This window comes from Pomacea canaliculata, linkage group LG5 (genome assembly GCF_003073045.1).
Source record: "Pomacea canaliculata isolate SZHN2017 linkage group LG5, ASM307304v1, whole genome shotgun sequence".
Classification (NCBI taxonomy): Eukaryota; Metazoa; Mollusca; class Gastropoda; order Architaenioglossa; family Ampullariidae; genus Pomacea; species Pomacea canaliculata.
In genome coordinates, this window is record NC_037594.1 from 31,944,307 (window position 1) to 31,963,112 (window position 18,806).

Sequence of the window (18,806 nt, forward strand, 5' to 3'; positions counted from 1 at the left end):
GCATGATGAAAATGGAGCACTTTCACCTCTTAAGGAGTGTTTCTTTAAAAATGTTGTGCTGCGTTTCTTCAAAAGAAATAAACTTCAGAGGTGAAAGAGAACTGGCAGGACCTTAGGTTGAACAGATTGTGGACAGATTGCAGAAAGAACAATGGATAGCTTTATGATCTCATGATGTGTATCAGGTCTGCTTTGATTAAAGAAAGATGTGATGAATTTTGTCGTTTCAGTTAGTGGACAGGAACTGAAGATTTTTATCCTTTTGTTATTGGAAAAATGCACCAGCCTGTGCATCTTAAATGGTTAAACCATCAAAGGACACCAGGAACGATATACAGCATTCTGTGTGCGTGTTCATGTTTGTTTGTGTGTGTGTTTCTATGCTAGTGTAAAAAAATCTCTGAATGGAGCTTGTCATTAGTTCTTATAATTGTTTCCAATACGTCTTCTTCAAAAGTATCACAATATCACAAAGGGTGGGTAAGTTTATTCATTGAATATTTTCATAGTCTTGTGTACAGCGCTGTCAACAACATCTTTAAAAATTTTCCAGTAGTGAAATACCGCAACAAAATCGTAAGTCAGATGAATCTCTACATCTGTTAATTATTAGGCTGGCTGGCTGGCTGGCAGGATGGCAAGCTGGTTGATGGGTTTCTCGGCAGGGTAAGTGACTAGATGCGCGGCTGAGGACGTAGGGTATCTGGTTGAGGAAGTGCTTTCATCTTTTCTTAGTGAAGATTTCTGTAGACTTGCTTTCTACAGGTCTGTGTACAGTTCATTTAACACCAGGCTTGGCTAGGTCAGTGTTGTTTGCGTGTTTGTGAGAGATTACTTTCACCCCACTCCTGCACACCAGCAGTTAGGTCAGTAGGGTTGCTTGCCGCCAGTCCTTGTTAGGTCAGTACTGTTTGCGTGTTGCTGGGAGATTGGTTTTACATCAGCCTCTTACACCAGTCCACGTGAGGTCAGTGTTTGTTGTCGGTTACCACGGGATTAGTTTTGCCCGCGAACTGTGCCACTCACCACTTTGTGTTTCCATTTCCCGCCGGCTGTATAGTCTGTCCTTCGGACGCAGCCTTCCAAATGACAGCCTCTGGAACCTTCTTCATCCTGCCATGACTTCTTTTCATCAATTTTATTAGTTACAATAATGGGGGCTGATTTGATTTGTCATTCTATTATGGCTCACGCCCCATTTCATTACTGGGCTTATTGCCCGATATTCGCCAGTACCTTGAGCTATGTAGGCCTCAGAGACCTATGATGATGATGATGGAGACGACGACGACGATGATGAGCTGTTCTGCACCACTTTTAGTCATGTCTGTCTGTCTCTTTGTACTTTGTGTTTATCTCTGTGTGTGTGTGTGTTCGTCAATCGTGAAAAATATAAATATATAAATCTTTGGTTTACATATAAACTCTCATTATAAGTAATTACTAGTTAAAAATTCCTCTCTGAATCTCTCATATTGTATTAAAACTACACAAGCTTTTGTTATAACTAATTTTTGAAATATGTCAGCTTTCTCTCCAGCTTAATTGTGTGGTAGCACACGTATGTTTGTATGTCTGCTTGCATAAACGTTTTGTAAAGAAAAGCAAACACGAGTGACTGCGCCTGAGGTTGAGATGTACCATGAAGCCAGACTCCACCACAAGACACCACAAAAGTGATTTAGACTTGAAAATCACATTTTCCGCGCAGCTTGCTAAAGCTTGTCCCAAACTGGCATTGACATCACCGAAGAACCACACAAAGACGACGACTGCAACATAGTCCCCCGACGGCGATCGCGGCCCCCACCGGCGACGGTCAGCTGATGACGTGTTTGTGGCTTTCACTCTCCTCGCCGCCTCAGTAATGCACTAACGGCATCAGTGATGGTACCCAGCCACATCCCCGTGTTTACCCTGACCCCATGGCCTGCCCTTCCGATGCCACTGGGTTAGGACCACAAACACGATGGCAGCTTAGCTAACGAGCTTGGCAAGGCTTGTCGTCCTCACTCGTCCATCTTCTTCTCCCCTCAAACTTCCTGTCTCACCTACACTCTAGGCGGGATAGAGGGCTGTGCTCGGGTCGTCTGTCATAAATAATATTTTTTTGCTTCTTTTAATGTTCTGTATTTTTAAATGTTTACTTAAATCTTTCTTTTTGTGCCTATGTTGTATTGGATTTTGATCTCTTTGACTGATTTCAACTCATCTCCAGCGTTTGATATTGGCCTTTGACCCGTCTGGGAGAAGACGGCGTTGTAAATGGTGACTATCATTGGTGTGTGAAGCCTCTGAGTCTGACAGTTCTATTTGTGGTAAACCCTCGACATAGTGGCAGCTCATCATCAGTCTCCCAGGTCTTGTTTGATGTAAGGGAAGAGGAGGAGGGGTAATCAAAGAGAAAATACCACGAAATCTCGCCACGTCCTTTGGCTCTTTCCCAGAATGGAGAGTATGAATGGCAGGCCTGCTGGCAGCATGTCCTGTGAGTCCCTCGTTTTCTCTGTCTACGCAATTTTCGCTGCGTGTACTGTTCCATATCTTTACAAGTCCTGTAATCATGTACTACAATATCACTGCACCCAGGGTGCTGGCAGTAGAGAGTTTTAGGTTCCGCGAGTTTGAAATGTTTGGCGCCAGTCGTCGTCTTCTACAGGTCGTGGTGACGACGTAAGGGACAGTCCTATTTGGATAAGCACTCATACAGATACTTATACAGATAATTAGTTGAGTTTTTTGTGTTTTTTGCTTCTTTTTTTTTTTTTTTTTTTTTGTTTTTTTTTTGTCTTTTTTGTTTTTGTTGTTTTTTTTTTTTTTTTTGAATACCCAATTTTATAAAAATACTGCTCCAAAGAATACAAAAATCAGTTGTTAAAGAACATTACGCTAGCATTAGAGGCTAAGTCAGGGTAAAATTTCTTTTCACTATAATTTAACTTTGCATATTTTTAGAGATTTTTTAATAAAGTTCTTTGACAATTGTATTTTGATCCTACTTACAAAGATTTTTAGACATTTGTTTACTGTTGACTGAGAAAAACAACAAGCATTAATTAAAAACCAAATAATGTTTAATTTTTTGGTTTTTAATTTGTTTTATATCTCATTTTGCTTTTATAATTATCCTTAATTTATAAATACAATTTATATTTTTATCTACATTGTTGGTCTATGTCATTATTTCTTGCTGATAAACTATTACTTTCAGTCAAATATTTCTTTTATTTAAAAGCTCTAATGTCTAAATTTATTTTATAAAAAGATATAATCTCACATGATTCGTTCATGAACTCACACCTTTTATGGTAATGTGGTTACTGCAATTTATTGAAATGTTCGTTAATATAACCATCAACAACAAATCAGGAGGTTGTCGTGATTGTTTACCAACACAATTCCCACTCCTAGAAATTGTTTGCGGCTCAATTATCTCCCGTGCTTACGCCTCGATCTGGAGCGCGACGCCGCACGGCGCATGTGTGGAGGATGACGTCACAAGTACCCGTACCTGTCCTGCCTACCCGCTGCAGATCTTATAACTAACATGGTCACCGGTCGTTTCAGCTCATTATTAGCTTAATTCTCTGTCTTGTTTCATTGCTTGTGAAATTATCGCAAGGATGTTTAAAGATCCTATGGCATCACATTTACATACCCTGTATGAGAGGAGAGCCTCTCCCTGCTTGCTGTCAGGGTACAAGGCTCACTAGGGTATGGGAGGATGAATAGTGAGTAGGTAAATTACCCTAATAGGCAGCCCATCAGTTTTGATCTGGCAATGGACAAAAATGCTGTTGCTCCTCAGCTCGGTGCACATTGCCGCTGTCTGTACCATTAAGAGGGAATTTCTAGCGATGACAAATGACAAACTTTATTAATATCAAAGGACATTATTCATAATTTAGGGAAAGTGAGCTTAGTTACAGAATATGTGCTCAGTAACAAGATAAGACTGAGTGGATCATCATAGCAGAATTCATAGCTAGATAAAATTCTGACATCTCACACCATACTTTAATCCATCAACATACATCACACACTCACAAACAACCGATAGTTCATCTGAGCAACTGAGCTGATGATGGTAAAAACGAGTTATCTGCATACCAGCATAGAATTACATTTTCCTGAATTCAACAGAACAAAAGTTCAGTGAAAGATACTCTGTCCCCAAATATGGGTGAACACCACTCAGGTTGTAGAGATATCAGTTTACAAACATCACCACTCACAGACAGAAGTCAACAACACTGACGTCACGATTGTACATATAAAGGTTTATGTTGTACAGGCTTCAGCCAGCGTGGGACCTGTGTCCATATGCTAATTAATACATTAGTATGTTAGTTATGGGTATAAACGTGATGTTTGTAAATGTGTATCTCGAGAATGAAAGTGGTTATTAACCCAAATTTAATGAAGTTTGTATAGTATCTTTACCCAGTCATTAGAAATAACATTTTGTTCCCACTAGTCCTTCAACATCTGATATACATACTGACATACAGGTTTTTTTCCTAAACTTCCTGCTTTAAAGAACTTTGATTGTCTACATCTGAAGCTATTTACATCATTGCAAGACTTGCAAAACATCTGCAAAATATTTCTTGATGTTTATCGAAAAAAAATAAAAAGAAAAAAAGAAAACTTTGCCTCTGGTGTTTTAACTCTCATCGTAGTTTCATCAGAAAACTTCGTGGCCTTTGCGGACTTTCACCATATTGTTTTGGCCACCTCTGGCCACAGTATTCTTTGTGGACCACCTCAACACAAGAACTATAATTTCGTTTCTTTGTCACTTCTCGTCAGACTCCCGCCCTTCCCGGGGTGTACTTTCGAGGTTTATGTCCCATTGGCTGGCACCTTTTAAGGCTACCTCAGCGGTGTTACAAATGAGCAGACGGTATAGGAGCAACGATAATTGACTTTATGATATGAAGCCCTTTTCTTTCTCAGGGGAGTGCATACTCCGCCGCCATTCAGGAAGGTGCGTGCGAAAACCTGTCAACCGACTCCACCCAGACATAGACACCACAATGAGATAGTTTAGCCGTGGGTGAAGAATTGTCAGGGACGGGAGTGGTGTTGCGTTATTAAATTAGAAGAATGAAAAAAAGCCACGATAAGTGATCTCTAGAGAGACAGAGCAAATCGCCCGGACGTTTACAAATGAGTCTGAAAGATTGTTTTTTCTGAGGGTCAGGTTGCTTTGGAGTTCTTTATTTTTGAAAGATTGTTTATTATTATGCACTTGAACTAGAATTTTTACTTTTGTTCTCCTCACATCTCCTTACTCTAATGACAAAGTGTTTCTCGTCTTCCTTTCATTGTCGGTACTGCATTCATCGCAATATTATTAAGACATTACTCTCGACTTTTGATATGGATGCAACACTAGCTCCTGTACAGTGTTCACACTACATTACTGACACTACCCCTCACATTACTAACCTGATGGCACAACACATACTGCTTTCCTTTACTTCCTTTACTTCACTAACATTGTCACCAGCTTTGCAAGCCTCAAAATACTGATTAATGGACCTGGAGACATCAAACTACTTTGTGGCATCCCAATGCCTTTGGGTGTCAGAGGTTTGACCAACTGTCAGCAAGTAGGGTGTGAAATGGAGCTATTTGCTCCACGGATACAAAAGGTCCTTCGGGTGCTCAATTGGAAAACCTCTCAACAAAATAATATCGCGACCTATCTGTACTGGGATCTCATCCCTCCAGAAAGGGAGGCAGCTTATGATAAGTGACCCGGATGTAACTAAGTGTAATCCATGAAAAAAAAATCTCAAAAGTCGCAGTCCTCTCTTTATCCGCACTTCTCACTCCAGCTGGTGAGAAGTGCATGTAGGTGTCGTCCATCCTGTCTGTCTCATGTTCATCGATACGTGATCAGTGATGGCTGCCCAACCACTGCCCCGACACTCAGTAACCGAGGGACAGAAGTTATATTTTGATGGTCCTTCATGGCGTTACAAACCTGATATAAATTCACGCAGAACGAACTTTAAGGGACAACTACATATTGTTTGGCTTTTCTTTGTGTTCCTGTATCAGTTCCATTTACCAAAGACTTAGTCAGAAAACATGGGTATAGCCCACAAACAAACGCACACACATCAACGACTCTACCGAGGACATGAAAATCCTAGCACACCCAAAAGAGCAAAACTCTCTCACACAAAATGCCAAAAACAAGGTGAGGGGACTTTCGGTAGACTGTAGAAAATGTCACTGCCAGAGACCAGAGGAACCCGTTACTGGTCCCGGTGTGTCTGCAAGGTGAGGTCAACTGAATGGTGTCAGGGGTCATCAATCAATATCGTCTGCCAGGCAAAGCCGGGGCTGCCCCGGGGGGACTTTTAAGTCGTGTCCGGAGAGAAAGGCGATCTGGGCAAAAGCAAAAAAGAAAAACTGTTGTGGACGGTAGGCGTGTATAATTTAGCCCAGCATATCAAGGGACTTGGTCTTGTCCTTTAAGCCACACCACGCTTGGTCTTTTTGTTAGTCGGCACTTGAGCACGTCATCAGGTATAGGCACACACACACACACAGGCACACACACACATACACACACAAACACACACAAACACACACATACTCTCTCAGAACTTCACTTAGACTTGCATACACAAATTAAAACTGCATGTACATGAGCAGAAAGCACGCATGGACATTAATAAACATATATTCATTGAGTGCAAACGAGCTCCCCCATTCAAATACGCCTTTTAGAAAGTACAAAGTATTCAAGTTCGTCATAAATTTTCAAATATTACCTCATTGTTTGGTGTCAGTGTTTGATGGTTTATCATAAGAACGGATAGAAACGATTAAGTAAAATCATTATTGCTGAGAAAAAAAATGGCATCGAATGTCGACGGTTAAACACTCAACACTTTGAAGTCCTTTGAGTACAACATGGTGAGTACAGAAGTCACGTGTGTGTCCACGATAATGAAACGCTGTACACAGAAGTCACACATGTGTCAAGAAACAATAAATTACAACACCTGCCTACAGAAGTCACGTGGTGTTTATAAGATACAACAGTTTGTGTACAAAGCATTGCAAACACACGGTCAGAAGACATTCAGACACGTGCAGGACGCCACTCATTCCCAGAGCAGACGGCTTATCGGAGTTTAGGGACAAGTAGATCTTCAAAGACAGTTTCTGTGACCAGCTTTTGTGCTGAAAATACTCTCAATCCCCTCCTTCAATATGAATATGAGCCAGTACAATCACTGGCACCGTCTCAGGTTCTGTTGTTCCATGTGTGCAATGTATCTGCAGTCTGTTGCCATATTCACAGTGCAATTTAAAATCCAAACTCTGATCTTGCGATTTCAGCGAAATAAGCCAAATATAGAAGAACTACAGACACATGGGATCAAATGGTCCAGTAGAGGCATCAAATTATTTTTGCACACCACTGACTTCTAGTATGTCCTTAATCGTGATCAAAGACGACCTCTTTTTTTTTTTTTAAGTTTTGTTGTTGTTTTGGCGAGGGTATTAGGAGAAAAGCGGAAACCAGACGAATACTGACTAATAAACAGAGAGACAGATATCGGACAGAAAGCCTTCCATTAAAAAATCATGTTGATTTTTTTTTTAAACTACGATCTACATATTTGTCATGCTCTTGATAATTCTGAAACACGTACTTGCCCTTAGTTTTAAAAACATTCCTTAATGCACTGTTTTCTGTGGTTCGTTTGCGTTCCGTTCTGACCTCAGTCTTATCTTCAAGTCGGTAGCAGCAATAAAGGATGCGGTCAATCTTAACGATTATTTTGGCCGCCAGATCGTCTCCCTTAGTTATATTGCTTCCGGCCATCGCTCATCGGATGGTCCTTTAGAGCCTGAAGGCCCCAAGATGTTCTTTCCTGGACCACAGAACGTGCGCTGCATCTTCTGACAGCCTCACTACGCTCTGCATCTTGTGACATCACATAGTTAGTCCGTTATGTCTTCTTGTCCTCTGTTGCGTCCACCTGCTGTCATCAGTCAACATAGTTCGAGATTCGTGTTTGTGGTAAACAAAGCTGAGTCAGTACATTTTCACGTGAAGAAGCCGCCATACACGCTGCAAGACCTTCAGGTCTCATCACTTTGACTGACGTAAGACTCAGGCGACCGTTGAAAATGTTTGTGATTTTTTAAGCACCATTCATGTACCTTGTTCTTCAGAAGCATATTTTCTTGGCTAATACTGAATCTTCAAATGTCAAGAGAAAATATTTGGTTTAAAGTTTTAGAAACGACACAAAACCACGAAAAAGAAATTATTAAACCCAATGTTTCTTGATGAAAACAACAGACTTGTTTTTTCTTTGTTAAGTCATCAAAACTGCCAAACACCCATGGGGATACAGTTACTGTCTCCTCTCTTTTATATTTCATTCGGTTTTTATAGTGCCCAAAGGGAGACCAAACAAAAACAGAAAAATGGAAAAAAAAGTTTGGAAGTCTTGGTGGTCGGGTAAGAGATGAAGGGAAATATGCTGCTTCGTTTATGTTGCTTGGAGACGAGCTCCAAGGGTAATCTCAAAAGGTTTGCAGAGGCGAGTCTAGCTTTTAGTTATGGACAACTGCCCATGTCTCAGAGATTCTCCGAGACTCGACACAGAAGACAAACTTTTACAAGACTTTTGCATTTATGGAAGTATTGTTTGGTAACAAAACAATTTTAGCACAACTATCTTACAAGGTAGACCATACCTTACATCACATAGCTTATCTTGTGTAAAGCTCGTGGTTTGAACCGGTAAACCACTTTCTCTTTAGCGTTTTGCATAGGGTTTTCCCCCTTTGCATTCGTTTAATTAGCGATGATGTTACCGCTGCATTAGAAACTAAATTAGTAAAGGTAGTTGTGCTCTGGTGATGTTGGTGGTGAAAGAGGTGGTGAAGAACAGCTACAGCAATCATTAGAACCATCTGAACTATCAGAAATAAAGCAGATGGTCGACGGCGGGACCTTGAGATCATGGGGAAGGCTTGGTAATCTCAATATAAAACAAAATACAATATTCTCTGGGTATCTTTCCCTAGCCCAATCTTTAGTGTTAGATTTCTTACTTATCAACTCCAAATCTTATCTTTGCATGGACATCTCTCTATCCCTACGTCCCTCATAAATCTTCATCAAGAGGTAACCACCAGGATAATTTCAAGTATCATGTTCAATACTTCGATGTATTACTTAACATACATCGACTTTTTGCCACACAAAGTCTATCTTACGTTTGGAGGTAATTTTATTTTATCAAAGAAAAAAAAAGGTCATTTCATCCATTAGTTGTGGCTGTAGCCGGCAGGGAAAATGAGGTTCTCACAGATAGGCCTCTAAGCCTCGTTAGTGAGGCAACTGCCACTCCATTCCTTCGCCGCCAACTATCTGAGCCATGATCTGTACTTGACCGGGGTAAGTAATCCGACACCTCACAGGGTCAGGGCTCTCGGAAAGTACTCCCCAGCGTTTATGTAAAACAGCTCATGCTCTTCGTCTGCGCTTCAAGACGTCCCCTAAATTGCAAGCTGTCAATCGAGTTTGGAAAAATCCTCCATCAGTCTCAGACAAACATTTTTGCGGACATGTAGTTGTTTTCTCTCTCCTATCTCTCTCTCTCGTTCTCTCTTTTCGTCGGAGTGAAAAGTTTCTGGTGCGGCGGGAAGCCATCTCAGTGATGGCGGGACAGAATCTGCTATGTGTTCACTAGGTGTCGTTCTTGAGCTGTTTGTATGAACACTGACGTTTGCTCAATTGGTGTCTTGCTTGCCTCTCACAGGCTTGTGACTATCTGATAACATGTGTTTGGAAAAAAGATCTCATCAGGCTTTGTGGCAGCTGGAGGGAATTCACACAACAGAGGGTTTGGCACATGCAGCTATTAGAGGGCTTATAAACAAGAGAGGTAATTGCCATTACAAATTGAAGACGACGGAATAATGAACATCGATAAGTGACCAAGACGTGTTTTAAACTTTCCATCATGGCTAGGGTGTGAGGTAGAAGTGGGGCGAGGGGATGATTTGTCAGCGACACCGTAAAGACAAGAAAGTGACCCTTCATTAGCAAGTTAAAACAATCATCAAAACATCAATAAAGCCGAAGCCTTTGGATGCGTCACGTGGACAGAATGCGGGCGATGACTGTGTGTAGGTGCGCGCGGAGAATGTGGGTGCCACCTACGTCACGGGTCACAGGTCGAGGGCACGAAGCCTCAGTCCGGAAACTGGCACACGCCAGCGCCACCTAGCTCGATAATGGTTGGGGAGCCAAGGAGACACAGAGGCAGTGGCAATCTGGTCAGGGAAAAAATCTGCCACCGAGTTTTGGACTTCTGCTCCACTTTCTTGCAAGACCTGTGGTGATTGTGAGAAACCCCCATCTTGAGATTTGCATACAAGCCCTGGTTGTTTATGGATTAGGATCAGATGGTCTTCCGCCGGAAGCAGATGCTAGCCCATCCCATTTCTCTCACACGCACCCACCTACCCTAGACAAGATAAGTGTAGGTCAGTGATCTTACGGTTATTGGGGAGAGGGGACAATATTTATTGAAGTCGATGCTCTTCTCTTCTGCTCCACAGATGAGTCAGCCATGTTGAAATACATGATAACATAAAAAAAATATACAAAATTGTGAATCGCAGAAAAAGCTAAATTAAGGAAACCAATTTCATTCATCTGCATGAATTTCACTAGAAAAGCTATGACTCAAAATGTTTTCGTTTTGTGCTCATTGATCTCCTCGCAGATTTCCTCACGTTCGTTGTTTTCGTGAAAGTGGGATTAAAGCTCACAGACGTTCTGTCACCTCGATACAAATCTCTGTGCTGCCACCTTTATGAATTGTCAAGTTAATTATATTTTTTCTTAAAGCTACATAATATATATATGAATGTTGTAGAACCAGCATAATATTCTTAATATATATATATGGAGTTACAACCTGTCTGAACGGGATTCGTAAGACTACACATAAACTAGACCTGAACATTAAAATATAAATCAGACAAACAAGAAGAATGGTGACATCCTTACAGCCTCCTGTATGACCGATATCACAAAGTTGTCCTACAATTTTCTTGCGGTTGAATTGATGTCGAACGAACTTAAAATGTTCGCACTTGCTGACTTGTAATAAATTAGTATCGCAAGCCTCACCTCGCAAAAAGCATCAAACAAGTTTTACCTCGAAAATATCGGGCGTTTCACTTGTGTAATGGCCCTGACACGATAAACTAAAAACGGTTTTTTTCGAAAACAGCGGCTTGGAAAACCCGCTTGCCAAGCCGTTTCCCAAACTGATTTTTGGGACGACTGGTCACACAACAAACGTTCGAGTACGCCGTTTGGGAATCCCTGTGCGCGACAGATTTATCAGATGCACTTAATTAGACTGTCAGCTGCAAGAATCTTTTCGCATGATTGCAAATTTACTGGTGAATCATGCTCAAGTTAAAATTACTGCCGCTAAAAAAAAAAAGCCAATTAACTGAGAATTTGAATTTTCAGACTTTAGTGAACTGGACCACGCAGTTAACGACCACTCGTGTCCCCAGTGTCGGCTCTTGGTACTTAGCTCTGACAATAGACTGACGAGTATAGGATTTTTCTCTTAATTTTGTGTTTGTTTTACAACTTTATGGTGAAAGAAACGCAGATATTTCCTCCGACACACTAAACATAGCAAACCAACACATTATGATTTTAATAAACAATACATTTGTGTTAGTAAAGCGCTTTGAGCCCCATCTTTGTGGGAACAAGCGCTATATAAATATCATCATCATCATCATCGTCGTCGTCGTCGTCGTCGTCGTCGTCGTCGTCGTCGTCATCATCATCATCTACTTCAAAAACTCCGCGATCAAGTTTTGAAGCGACGCAAGTCACCCTCTTCACATCTCCACAGCAAGCAGCCAGATACTGAGGTACGGACCTGAGGTTTGTCTCTTCGAAAAAGTATTTTGCAAGAGAAAAAAATAATTCACATCCAGTTTATAAACAAGTGAGTGGCAAACAGGCTGCCAACAAGAGCTAAACATGTTTGCCAAACTGTTTCAGGAAAGTTTGCAGTTTAGGTCACGTGTCAAACAGGTTTCGAAATAATTTCGCGTTTCCGCTTTGCTTTTTTCGTGTGTCCAAATCCTTTAAATATAAGGAATCGAATAAATTTCATGTAATGTTTACTATGCATATAGAAGATTTCGTGTCTGTGACAGATGAAGAATTTCTTGAGTGCTATAAATACTCACCATGCTTAGAGATTCGATGATTAAAAACACGCATCTGACCTTTCTAACTTTTTACATGCAGTTTTATCTCCTGTAGGCGGATGACAGTGGAATGAAGATGATTAGCTGTGATTGAAGCTCGTTGGGAGCTGTCTGAATCTAAGGTTCTTTTCTCTGTCTGGAAAATTTTTTTCTCTGAACCTTTTAACTACAGCGCCGGTAGGGCTGCTTTCGTAACACCTGTAATGTTTATTTCGAGTTAAGCTCAGCTTTATACAGAAATATTTTACAGTCTAATCGTTGATTTTTGTCTCCGTCTTTCTTACAGAAGACAAGGCAAAGTTCACCCGTTAAGGGGATCTAGACGAATATTATACAAAAAATTGTGTTCAACTGCAAGCGTATTGAATGTTCGAAAACGAAAAAACTGAGAGAGAAACTTTACCAGCAATGATTCAAAATCTTTTGATGTGATCAAGAAAAAAACTTTTTGTCTGCTTTGAAAGACTCTTCTCTCAGCTTATCGATTTCAACAGGAAAAAAAATGTTTGATTCTTATACTTGTAAAAGTTTCTCTTTTTTATTTTTGTCTTTTTCTTTCACTTATTCTTTCATAAGAACGATGGCTGGTTGGTTGGTGACTGTTTTAACCTAGAGACGAGTTTTTCACTACGATGTCTGAGGGAGGAATGATGGAGTAGGGGAGAAAATTACCTGGGGGTAATTAATTGAATCCCCCCACCTCCCTGGTCCAGACCTGCAAACAGGTGCCACAGACAAATAGCCGTTTGATACGAGATCTGAACCCGTATTCTTTTAGTTCTCCCTGCACACCGGACGCACACAAAGGTCGGGACGTATGAAACGATGATGTGTGGTGTAGAACCTCCTTACATTTCTGTGTCTAAGACCCTCCACATACTTTGTCTCATTTCAAACCATTTTCAAGACCCTCCCTTGCCAGAAACATTTGAAGACATGGCGGCTGAAGACACATGTAAGAACGTAGAGGCATTAAATGGATTTACCAATTTCAATATACAGCTTTCTGTTTGACATTATTATATTCAAGAAATATTTTCATAGTCCTCAAAGTCCATTTCATACCCTTGATATAGTCCACAGAAAGGACAGGCTGACGACAGGGCTAGACGAGAACACAAGTCAAGAAGGTTAGAAAATGGTCATACATTTTGTGTAATCATACTAGCGGCAATAATGTTTAGAAGCAATACCCGGATGTCATCATGTAAGCCAAGTCGTTGCTGTTATTCAACTGTGATTCGAGGAGCGACCAACCAGTCCCTTCGGCTCACCAGGCACGTGCAATACCGTCATAACAACCCCCACAGAAACATTGATAGCTTAGTAACTTAGTAAGTTAATAACTTAGATATTAATTAAAGAAAAACAGTAACATAAACTCACAAAACACAAGACAACATGGACTTCCCCTGATGGCCAGACGGAAAACCATCATGACCATAAAACAGTAGCTCGAAAGTGAAGAAGGAGTCTCCAAGATGTCCGAGTGAGAAGAGGTGCAGATGTTGCTTCAGGCCACCAGCTCGTAGTGGCAGTCTTCAAGATTAAGCTGATTGATCAAGCAGCCAGACCACAAGTTCAATAACCAATACTTCAAGAACAATGACACAAGGGAAAGAAGGAGGAGGAGGAGGAGCAGATATTTTCACTTGTACGACGGAAAGGAATGGTAATAGTTCATCTGTGAAGGACATGATGGACTATTTTATGCAGACCCGACATGTATTATACCACGTATCTGAAATACATGTATTTTTACTTTATAAAGAAGATTGAGAGAATATAAAAATGGACTACTAGAATAACCTTTCCTTTGGAGAAGATGTCTTCCATGAACATGTACCGGCACGAGCGTGTTTCCACACAGCGCCTTACAGTAGGTTCCAGGTAGAAACCGCAGAAATGGGAAGGTAAAGTGGACTCTATATTCTATATGTGGTGGCATGATTCTCTGCATACACACCGAGAAATCTCCAATCATTTGTGAAGCTTTTAAATCTGGGCTTTGCTCCTCTCCTGTCATCTGCTGGACGCAAAAACTCCCGAATATTTTTCAACGCATGCATTTTTATAGCAATCACACGAGGGACTAAGAGTATCTACGCAGCTTCCCATATGAGCTGCAAAATGCAGTCCATATTTATTATCTGATCAGCACTCTAGACATCTTGCCGCCGACTTCACGACTGTGCATTGTCTGGGAGAGAGAGAAAGGGGAGCATGGGGAGGAAGAAACCTTTCAGCTTGTGCTTAATTCAAAAGCTCGTTTGCGGTCACGGCCGTAGAAGTTTCATCATAAAAAGAGGTTTGAGAGACCGCTAATAAATACTCCACACCATCGTCACTGCTTTGTCTTCCGACGTGGCCGTGCAGTCTAAACATGCAAACATGGTTTGTGAGAATAATTGGCTCCTGGTGTCGGTCCGCACAGTTCATGGTTGGTGATGAACCCCAGTAGGTCAGAAATACTAATACAGATAATTAATGTTTGCATTTCTACGCCATGCAACGTTTACAAACTCGTGTTTTTATTTAACCGTGACGGCATCTGACCTGTCGTCGGCTGGGGTCACCAGGTGAAGAATGTCGTTGACCAAGGACGCCTGGCTTAGCATAGTCGACTGATGCTGTTTGTCTTAGCATAGAGTCGACTAGAAAAGTTTGCTAATCCCTCATAGCCTGCAAAATGCATTCCATATTTCTTATCTGATCGCCACCCTAGACATCTTACCGCCATTCATGACTCACCATTGCCGATGATGGAAGAGTATGATAATCAGTCGACAATCGCAGAAAGTAATTCCAGGCGCAGCTTATGGAAACTTCGTCTCTCACTTCGTCTGTCACGTGATTTCTTGGTCACTATTGACTATTGTTGCATATCTCTCTGTAACAGAAGCACGTACACTTACCTTGCATACGCACGATGTATTACACACACACACAACGGTCGACGATGAGGATGAAGAGATTTGTAGATGAATCAAAGAGGCAGAAGTTGAGAGGAATATCACTGAAAGAGTCATAACGAAGACGGCTCACTTCGCCATTTTGAAAGCAAAAATGCTTTATTTTTATTATGACGTCATTTTCTGCTTCAAATGACGTGGACTAAATGACGCACATACTACGTCAGACACAAGACGTCAGGCACAAGACACCATTGGTACACGAGACAACACGAGACCTGCCACAACTCATGGCAGTCTCAAACAAATCATGAAGTTTTCATGACATGTCTGTTGTATCAGGTGTGTAAGCAATGTGCATGCGTCCAGCAATAAAACTTGCAAAGTAAGGGAAATCACAAATATCTTCAAGAGGCTTTTAATCTTCCCTAACCCTGAACATTCCGTAGTTTGTTTCAATATTCACTTCGTCAGCAAGGGTTTTCTCTTTTTCAGTTTGTAAAGTTAAACTTATTTTACAGAACTGTCTGTGACTGCAGTTTCCCGGCGTCATCTTTAGCACATTACAATTGAAGAGACAGGCAGTTCAGGCCATCCCCCCGACACGGGGACTGGTAGGTGAAGAGCTGATTGAAATTGTGCAGAGCGAAACATGGCGGCGCAAGGTCTCCTGGGACGACTCCTGTCAAAGCCGATTTCAATGGACTGAGCTCGTGTACCTCCCACATGGTCACATGCAACTAAAACATTGAAACTCCGCCATTTTGAACGACCCGAGCCCATTTCCGCTTTGTTTCGAGGTACGTTTGTAGGTTGTGACTCAAAAGGGAATTTCTTGTCTATCATCGCGCATTCAAACAAAATGACATTGAAAGATGCTCTCTGCCAGGGATAGAAGCAGTGAGACACGATTCATCATGCAGCCCTGGACCTCATTCAGGAAAGTGGTCATATCCATCATTAATGAGCACCCGGGGATCTTCTGGGTAAGAGTGAGGTGACTGTGCGTTGTTTTGTTTTGTTTTTGTTTGTTTGTTTGTTTGTTTGTTTGTTTGTTTGTTTGTTTGTTTGTTTGTTTGTTTGTTTGTTTTATCTGATATCGTTTGAACTTTCATATTCATGATTCTTTGATGGTCAGTTGTCATCTCGTTTGGGACCTGTTACATGGAGCGCCCTGGCCAGCTGATCAACTATGCTCTCTATGGACGGCTTGTCCTTCCTCAACTGACGACCTCTGACGTCACAATCTCAGCTGTTTGCCTAGATAACCCTTCAAACTTACATTGTGGAGACGACGTTTCTGCCGGGTCATCGCGGGTTCGAGGTTACACTTTATTTTCCGCGGGCTATTTAACAGGGCATCGCACTCGGGAGCAAACAGAAAAGGTCTCCCTTGTCCGCCAATTTGAAGGGGAAAAACTGCCGAAGAAGTGATTTTACCAGCGCTATTTCGGAATTTATGTACGAGGTGGTCTGCGAATAAACATATTTTGCTGGTCTATGCAAGCGGCCCTATGCTCCTCGGATAGTAACAAGGACTAAACTAAACTAACTGGTCTATGCAAACGCATCGTCAGTTTGGAGGGTTATCTGGGGAGCAAGAAGGAGCGTGACGCTTCAGACGCTGAAGCAATGATAAGAGTACTCGTCTGTCACCACATATTTTCGTTATCTTAACCTTTCCCTCTAAGAAGGATGAATAATTTCTGGCTATTTCCAGTGATTTCCCTCACTTGGGCAGCAGAGGAGCAGTGAGTCCGTGGACAGCGGTAGACGCGGAGTTGAACCGTGGCTGACAGTTTAGTGATTGCGGACCGTCCAGTAAGGGTTGGCCCTCGTGGTGAAATGACTGGCTTGTGGACAGACCGCAACTAAGAACGTGTACCGCCTGCCTGCAGCGTCCATGAAACGAGCCCCTGAGATTGCTCTTGTCACTCCTCCGTCCCAGTTCCCCATCGACCGGGGGATACCGGGACTTCAACAAATATCCACTCTGGAGCTCTTTGCCCACAAACATCATTCCGCAGACACCATTGTGTAGCTATTTACCAACTGCCTCAGATACGAAATGGGGGAGATAGAGTAGGGGTGCGATGGCTTTGGATGTTTTTGACAAATGTGTAAAACTGGAATCCAAGTATTGAGGCAAAGGAACGACGTTTAGATGACATTTGGACGCTCTTATTAGTTTTTTGGAGGAGGTGGGGTGGGGTCACAAATAAATATAGACGAAAAAGTGCGAGATAAATCGAAATGTGATTTGTTATGACGATACAGATTTCTGTCTGCTATATTTGGACAGACATGATCTACTTCTATCTGTCCCGACCCAATTTTTTTCTCTCTAACACAGATACCAAATACGTTAATAATTGTTATGACCTACCCTTAAATTGGCGAGTCATTGTATTCCATCATCAATCCACTAACCAGAAAGGCAGAATGGAACTTACCGACAGTGTCTCCTACTTTTGCTTGTTTTGTTTTGTTTTTGTTTTTGTTTTTTGTTTTTTTTTGCTTTGTTTGTTTGTTAGTTTTTTGTTTTGTTTTGTTTGTTTTTTTTTTTTTTGGGGATTTTTTTTTTTTGGGGGGAGGGGCTTGTTCTCCGTTATTTTTTGGTATCTACTGAACCTAGAGATTTAATAACAAACTCGTGTAATAGTAAATGTGTGTAACTGTCAATGTACAACAAAGAATGATATTTTTAAACACAACTGTTTACATTTCCGCATCTCCTTTGTATTTTTGTTTTGCTTTTTCTGCTCACATAGCCTAGAAGTAATAATCAACACAACTCTTAACATTTTAAGCATCGAAATGTTTATGTTCCAAGAGTGTTTCTGATAAAGAATAAACAGTTTAACTGATAGTTTGAAAGTGTTTAGTTTAGTTTTCTTTTCCCCCACTCTCTCACTTCCTATTTGAGAAACCTCTAACCGTGAACCTCCCTCCTTGAACCGTGAACCACGAACGCGATCCTCTTCAACCTTTCGTTGGCCGAACGAACACAAGACGTCTGCAAATCCGTCCCACTATCCACCTCTGCCTCCCACTTTCCCTCCCTCTCTGTCTCAGAAAGATGAAAGCACGAGAGGCCGTTGTTCTCTCTGGCCTGACGTGCCCTTATTAAGTCGTCGGGGCGCCATCTACAACGCTGTCCTTCAACTTAAAGAAACTCCGGCAATCCGGTTCCGTCTCTCAACCGCGCTTTGTCCTCGCCACAGACCGCCCTTTGTCCTCGCCGGAGACTAAATATTTTTGGGGGCAAGTCCGACGGACTGTCCACTGTGTCTGACCTCCACAAATTTCAGCCAATTATACAAGGGCGTGCTTTCCTTTATTGAGGCCGAGCGATCAGGGATCGGTAAGGCATTGCGGGACCCGGATGGGCACGAGGCCAAAGTCTGAAGACCTATTGACCCTGACGAGAATTTAATTAAGGCTCTTCGGCAAAAGGCAGCCACGCAGAACGTTCTCTGCTGAAACTTGTTTTCTCTGAGATGTTTATGTTCATCTGGGTATCTAATTTTAGCTGACCAAGTGATTTTTGACTCTTGATTCATTTGTTATTTTCACTGACTGCTG